The following is a 7,833-nucleotide window of genomic DNA, read 5'->3' as shown; positions in this document are numbered from 1 at the left end:
CTTATCTCCAGTAGAAAGACAAATATTTTGCCAAAAAACCAGAGATATGTTTCCTGAATCAACCCCAACAAACAATAGTAATTATCCCACTATAGATATATTCATGACTTCATCATGGAGAATATGTATTGTTGTAAATAATGGAGCTCCATAGAAACTGAAATTATAACCCGGCCATAAGGAAAGAAGTATTTTATAACCTGTTGTTCATAAATAGACTATTATATCCTAATACAAATTGTAGGGATTTTTTTAATAAATTAATAGGATATACCGATTGGGAAGACAATTTGATAATTTGTTTCTAAAGAATAAATTTCACAGAAACAGGAGTGGTCAAAAGGTATTGAGATTAATATTAGTGTGATGAAGAATTTGTCAAAAAAAATGACCTTCTTCAAGTGCATTATTAGCAGTATTGCAAAGAGAAATACAAAAATGCATAACTTGCCCGAAAAAGATAAAAGAACTTTGTCCAAATCATCTACTAGAATATATATAAGTTCTCAAGTATGACAATTGTGCAAAAAAAACTTTGAAAATGAGTGAAGAAGACATAAAGCACGGAAATGATTTTCTTTTTTTTGGCATAATATTACTATTCATCAACTTTTCACTTTTTGAATAATAAACACTATTTATTCACTTTTTAAATAGTAAACACTATTTATTTACTTTTTTAATAGTAAATACTCTTCATAAATAGTAAAATAGTATTCATTTGTTTTTTTGTGAAGCAATGTAAAATTTTACTATTCCTTAGTTTTTTTTACTATTGTTTTGCTTTTTTGATGCAATGTAAAGGTGTTACTGTTCTTTTCTTCTGCTTTTTATAGAATGCAAAGTATGATTTGATGTATCTTATTTTTTATTTTGATTTGATATAAATGATGAACAAAAATTCCCTCCCGAAACTTATAAATTGTACCCATTGCAAATAAAATTGACTCTTGACTGAGATCGTTCTCTTGGTGCTTTAATCCAAGAAACTCACTTTCTTAAATGTTATATTAAACATGAATAAGTCCATTGCGGCAAGGTATTGCTCAAAATGGCTATTGCTCAAAATGGCTATTGGGGTAGATTACATCATACCCAACAGACCTGTAAGTCTGAGTAAATCTCCCAAGCATCTGATTTAATATCTTTCTCACCTCTTTCTTCGTAGAAATCAACCGTATAGGATGGCTCCGATAAGGTGATTTTATCCTCCTATCTTCCTCCCTTCTCTGCTCTCTCTTTATAAAAATAAAAATTAAATAAAAAGAAAAAGCAAGTCTCTATCTCTCTTTTCCTGATAATTCGTCTAAGGAGTTTCAAAAATCCTAAAAATAGATAAAAGAAAAAAATAAAAAATCAAGTATGCTTCTGCTTGTGCCACACTCTCTCTCTCTCTTTCTTTGAGGGTTTGTCTTTATTTTTTCTATTATCCAAAAATCCTAAAAATAGAGTCAGCCTTTAAGTGTACTTTAAGTGTACTTGTCTGCTCAGTTTGATTGCAATTTTCCAAGTTACCTCTTACAAATATAAGGCTTCCATCACTAGTAGGATATACGCTCTACATCCTTTTAATTCGCATTATATAAAGTTACATGTATTAAATGGGATTGAATACAATAAGACCATTTATCTTTGATGTAAAGTGATCACAATTACTTACAGCCATCTAATATGAAATTTAAGAGTTTGGATATGTCACAAAGTTTGAAAAAATTTCTTTTGAAGTTTAAACTTGATCATTGGAATAAATACATTCATCTAATTTCACATACAATAATCAAGATTAATTGTGACCACCTTGTACTAAAAGTAAATGGTCTCACTCACCTCAAAGTACTGGTTCGTGAAGTGTTTGTGCTTTCTTCTTTTGCATTTTACCGTTTTTGTTGAATTATTTCTGGTTATGTTGTTGCATATAAACGGAAAGGCTGGGGTTTGCTTATTTCTGGATTCCTTTGACAGCTTTTCGAAGATATCTGATGGCATATGGTTAAAAACTTGTAGCAAGCAGCAATATCAGCTTGTCACATAATCATATTTGGAACTAATCAAATTACTGAAAGATTGGTATTCAAAGTGGGAAATGAAGACCAACGTATAGACTTCTAATACTGAATGCTTGATTCTGATAAATGTTATAACTTAAATTCACACTATACTTATAAAATTCCATGATATAATATCGAACCTGCCATCTTTTGTTATGCTACAACTTAAATTCACACTAAATTTATAGTACTCGACTGGTTGGCTGAATAGTGCTTGCCTGCTTATTGTTACTGTTTGCCAAAATACAGTTTTCATCTAATTTAAAGTTCTTGCTTGCTTGGTATTACAGTTTTGCGGAAATATAGTGCTTGCTTGCTTGTTTTTGCTTGTTGAATTTGTCGTGCTTGCTAGCTTCTTTTATAGTGTTGGCTTGTTTGCTGAATTTATGGAACATGAACATGAGCACTGAAATACAACGCTTTTGTGATTTCGGTTGGGTGCAACAAAGGTGGGTCGAGTTCAGCCTACACTTTTGTGTCATCAAACAAAGACTTGGATGAATGAAGGCCACAATATGAATTCAGTCCAATTTGAAAATGGCTGAACTTGTATTTACTGTGTTTTTACTACAAACTTAACTAGATATGATGCCAATTTGTCCAATACGAGTTACTTTGATTTTGTAATTTGTTCTTGAATTGAAGTGTGAGTTAACTAAAAGGTTTAAAATAAATATTGCAGCGACCCACTGGTTTTTCTAGGGTTGTTTATGAGCCCTCTGTGTAAATCTGATTGTGGAAGAGGTCCTTTAATTTATGTGTTTTGCTTCTTCCTTATTTTGGGTTTAAATTGATTTGATTTGTTTGTATGTTTATCATTATTGATCCCTGCTTGGCATGTGCCTCTGCTCTTATTCTGCCGTCCAAGAAGCTATATCTGACAAGTACTCTCCTCGAAGCCCGCTCGAATTATAAGTGGCACCCATCGAGGAGTATAGAGGTAGGGACTGGTCGCAAGGCCCACACTGCCGCAACACACCCTCAGGGCGGTAGGCCTCTACCATATCCATATAGATCACGTGAGCGCATGTGAGGAAAACAGGGACTGCCTCCTCACATATGTCAGCCTCATCCTCTAGGGGAACAGCCCAAGTAATCTCAATGAGAGAAAAAAGAGAGAAGAAAAACAGAGTCAAGTAACCCAAAAATTCTCAAAGGACAAAAGAAGGAAAGAAAATCAAAAGGGGAATTCAACTAACCTCCCGCTCAGATGTGGTATCGAAGAATAGGGAGAAGAAAGGACACGGGTAAAGCCAATTGGTTCCCACAGCTCCAAAGACCACATGCGAATGTGGAGGAACCGCTCGATAACCTCACCCAGGATGGGACGAGGCAACATGCTCTCATGCCCAGATCTGGTTCCAAATAAGAAATCAGAAAAATAAGAACCCAATCTAAAATGATTAGGGAAAATACTGACCAAAAAGAATTGAACAAAGCTTTCACATACCTGAAGGAAGACTAAACATCCTCCAATATTGGTCACCTCCTCTGTAGCAATCCTACGACTTGAAGAGCCAAGCAAGAATAGCAGGAGCCCGAGCGACTCTCTCCAGGTGCTCCAAATCTCCAGTAGGCCAGGCTATCTTATATTTAGCCCATCCCTTCGACCTATCGACGAAGAGAAAGTCACCAAATAAAAACATTAAAAAGGCCCTCAGCCCCTGGACCTCATCTGTAGGCATAAGAATGTACACCGCCTCCAGATCCACTGGGGTAGTGAAAAGATCGGGCTCAGCTGCCGAAAGTTCGCGCTCACGTCATCTCCTGGTCCGAAGAGCAATAAGCCTCCTATCCCTCACAGTCAGTGCCTCCTCATCAACCTCCTCATCCTCACCAGCATCGCCTGATATATCATAAATGGAAGGAGATGGCACTCTTTGCAACCTACTTCCCTGACTGCCCCTGAGAGCCTCCACTCCTCCTCCAAAGTCGATCTCAAGTCAGTTGAGATATATATGATCTTTTCCTTTCTTGCTTTCAAGAGGGGGCGCAACTCCTAGGAGGTCCCTAATGGCCTCACGATTGCCCTCCTCAAGAGGGATATTCAGGAAAGGCTCTCCATCGCCCCAAACTCCCATGATCCTCAATGGTGGGACCCATCTCCTCAGTAGAGAAGGGAAAAGAGTTTGTCTCCAATCTCCATCGAAGACAAAACTCAGTCAAAAGGCAGTGATACATAATGGTCTAATCCTACAGGTCTCCCATAAACCTATCCTAGCCAGGGTTTGCAACTGGACTGGAGATAAAAGCTCGGTCCATCTCTTGGTGTTATATAAATAACAAGAGGTCCCAACCATATAGGTCTGAAACAAAAGACACAAGAAGAAAAAGAAAAAGAAAAATCAATACTATATTGGGGAAAATCTCTAGCTTGGTTCAAAATAAAAAGATAATCCCAGCGATTTACCCAGCATTAGATGGCCTAGGGCAGATGACAAATGATCTCTAAAAAGGGAAAATAAAGAAAAATGAAGAAAATGTACTTCCAGGATCATCATAGGGACGTATTCACCCTAGCCTTGAAGTAGGGACAATTTGGTAATTTTTCATGTTCACCCAAGACAAGCTGTCCTGGTGTGACATCTTGTGAGAAAATGTATTTATGTATATTTGGGCCTTAAGCCCCGATGGAAGATGTATTTTAGAGCTTATCGAATATGTGAACAAGAGCCCCAATTTTTAGGGCTCAAAAGCTGTGTACAACTAAAGAAAGTAAGATATGCAATGAACCACCTTCCTAATATGGGTACACATAAAAGGAAGAAAAATATTGTACAAAAAGTAAGTGCATGTTTATATAATTTCACACTCCCCCTCAAACTCAAGATGTGTTAAGAGAGAGCAATTTGAGTTTTGACAATTGAAGGCAAGCCTTAGTAACAAAGTAGGAACAGAAGAAGCTTGAGCAAAATTAGCAAACCTCAGAAACCGACACCTCAAACAGCGCAGTCTCACATAACAGCAAATCAACATGCCTCGATAGCAGACATGATCGAGCAATGAAAAAAACACGATCATCACACAGAATGGAGTAACGGAAAACTCCATCATCCAATAGGATTGAGTAACAGAAAACTCAATAATTAAATATGATCGAGTAACAGAAACTTGATCATCAACCAAGATCGAGAAACTCGATCATCAAACAGGAGACACTAGGAAGAGCCAACAAAAATTAACAACGGTTCAACAAGCACAGTTGGACCTTAGATTCGAAGTTCCAAAACATATTAGAGAGTCGAAATACGACTCGACAGAGAAACAGATCAGAGACTCGAAACATGACTCGATGGCTGTTTTGCAAATGGTGTTGATCAACCGTTTTCAGAGGCCATTTTCAGAGATGGATTTAGAGAGACAGGTCTCAGATCTAGCTCACCAAGGATCCAACATCAGAAGGGTGCATGACAACAATGGTTAACCTAAAGTAAGCCAGAGATCCCTTGAAGTGCCCTAAAACCTTCTAAGGGCACCTTGGAGGTTCCAGTCACAAACTGTAGAAGACAAGCCTTGTCTTCTTTGCTGAAACCATTAACCTGACCCCATCAATTGGAACTTTGGCTCCTGGGACAATTTAATTACATCATTCCTTTGTAACAACTATGTACAGATCTCCATCTAAGAAACCACGTTCCCATCAGCATCCAAGTTCAGCAAAAATGTTCTATCTGGAGTACGATCTGTAAGCTTTACCGAAGCATAAGAAGTTTTCCCCTTTGCTACCACCTCCAAATACTTCCCCAAGAGAATAAAAGATATCAACATAACAATGGTTTCAAAGAAATCATGTCGTTAGAATGAAACTGAGGTTGTGAAATGGTTGAGGATGGTAATGAGTGCAAAAGGGGTTATTGATGGGTTAGTGGTAATGGGTGCAAATTTTGGGGATCTATTAGGAACGGAATATATTCACTAATGCAGAGTGCAAATGTTGGGGAACTATTGATGGTAAGGGCTTGAGACTTTCAACACGCACAACAAAAGAGCACTGCAGAGAGAGAAAACAGCATGGAATAGACGAAGATGCTTTGAAAAAACAGGGGTAGATTTTCCAGCGACAATATCCATGAAACGGCAAAAGGTACTGAAATTTTCGGAACGAATCTATCTAAGGCCTCGATGCAAAGAGCATATCAGAAAACATATTAGACAAATGGGTCGGTAGCTTTGATACCATGTGAGAAACTGTATTTCTGTATATTTGGGTCTTAAGCCCCCATGGAAGATGTATTTCAGAGCTTATCGAAGATGAGAACAAGAGCCCTAATTTATAGGGTTATAAAGTTATGTACCACTAAAGAAAGTAATGAACCACCTTTCTAATATGGGTACACATAAAATGTAGGAAAATATTGTTCCAAAAAATACGTGCGTGTTTCTATAATTTCCACAATATCTTGATAAAATTCATCATAAAAGTGAATACTAAATTAAGTTTAAGGGTCACAACATCATGCGAATGAGGCTCCACCATAGGAATTTTCACATGCAAAAACATAGTGACAATCTTTATTTAACCATATGAAAAAATATCAAGCAATGCTCAAAATTCTCCAAAATAGGGAAAACCATGATTCAGCATGGGAAATAATCATGATACAGTCCTGGAACAAAAACATCAGTCAATTATAACAGAAAAAGAAAATTGTGAAAGTGCCTACATGCATGACCCTACAAGTCGATGCAAAAATGGTGCCCTAGCCAAGACAGTGAAAATGGACAGATTCATGGGCCAATATCAGGCATGTACATTAAAAATGTCAAAATAAAGAACTTTCATGTTCAGTGCATGACCAAAAGAGGTGAAAAGTTCTGTGAAACATGCAATCAAACACTTGGTATGCATGTTTTTATAATCAGCTCATATTCAAAACAAACAAGATCCATACAATGGATGCCCAAGTTCTAAGTTTTCTAAGCTACATGATGACTGACAACGTAGGGCAATTCATTAGAAAGAAAAAATAAATAAATAAAACATGATTAGAAGAGCATCGAGGAGCAAGAAAATGTGCACCTGACGCGCTCCTTTCGAGCAGGAAACAAGCTGGTCTTCGGTCCACCACTGCTCCTGATCCGCCATGTCTGAACTAGAAGATTCAAAGGGTAAAGATCTAAGAAAGGCTAATCTACAAAGAAAATGTGCTAAATGCGCCCAAAAGACCTCAAAATCGAAAGAAATGAGACGAAAAGAGCTCCTCAAATCCAAAAGGCTCAAGGAGGAAACAGGAAGCAAACAAGAGAGAGAGAGAGAGAGCAAAATTTCAAAATGCGGCTGGGGGTTCGGTCCCCTGAAAAAACGTTTTATCGTCGGAGGAGCCGTCTGCCCCATCCGTACTGGGAAAAAAAATTCGAAGCCGAAGTGAAAAAAAAAAAAAAAAAAAAAAAAAAAGAAGAAGGAGGGTAGTGGACCCCACACCCGTCCTAAAAAGAGAAGGGAGAGAAGGAAAACATCTAGAAACATAAGGGCAGGAACAAAGTTGTCGCATGACCCAAAAAACATGGGCAAGAGTCAAGAAAAATAAAAAATCAAAGATCCTAAAATCAGTTTCGAGAGAAGCCCATAATTGTCAGATAAATCCTCTGAAGAATAAAAAATTTGAGATACCCTTCATCAATCATCTTCAAAGTCACAAAACTCTAAGTGACATGAGCTGAAATGACCCACCAATCCAATAGTAAGTCCAATTGAAAACGATTATCCCATGTGACATAAAACAATCGGGAATCCAATTTCAAATCCAATTGAAGACGTCTACCCTATGTGATGTAAAACAATTGG

The 7,833-nt window shown here is 37.4% G+C and overlaps 1 long non-coding RNA gene across 1 annotated transcript; it reads right to left on the bottom strand.

The window, feature by feature from the left end:
- Nucleotides 1-1,880: 1,880 nt before the first annotated feature.
- Nucleotides 1,881-7,597, bottom strand: LOC110007778 (uncharacterized). The gene is made up of 3 exons (XR_002281958.2): nt 7,069-7,597; nt 3,499-4,354; nt 1,881-3,403 (listed from the first exon to the last, which is right to left on the bottom strand). It is a non-coding gene; the product is annotated as an uncharacterized LOC110007778 (long non-coding RNA).
- Nucleotides 7,598-7,833: the final 236 nt, after the last annotated feature.

The sequence above is a fragment of the Amborella trichopoda genome, chromosome 8 (assembly GCF_054954075.1).
Source record: "Amborella trichopoda isolate Santa Cruz 75 chromosome 8, AtrichopodaSantaCruz75HAP2 v2.0, whole genome shotgun sequence".
Taxonomy (NCBI): domain Eukaryota; kingdom Viridiplantae; phylum Streptophyta; class Magnoliopsida; order Amborellales; family Amborellaceae; genus Amborella; species Amborella trichopoda.
This window is presented reverse-complemented; position numbering and strand designations above follow the sequence as displayed.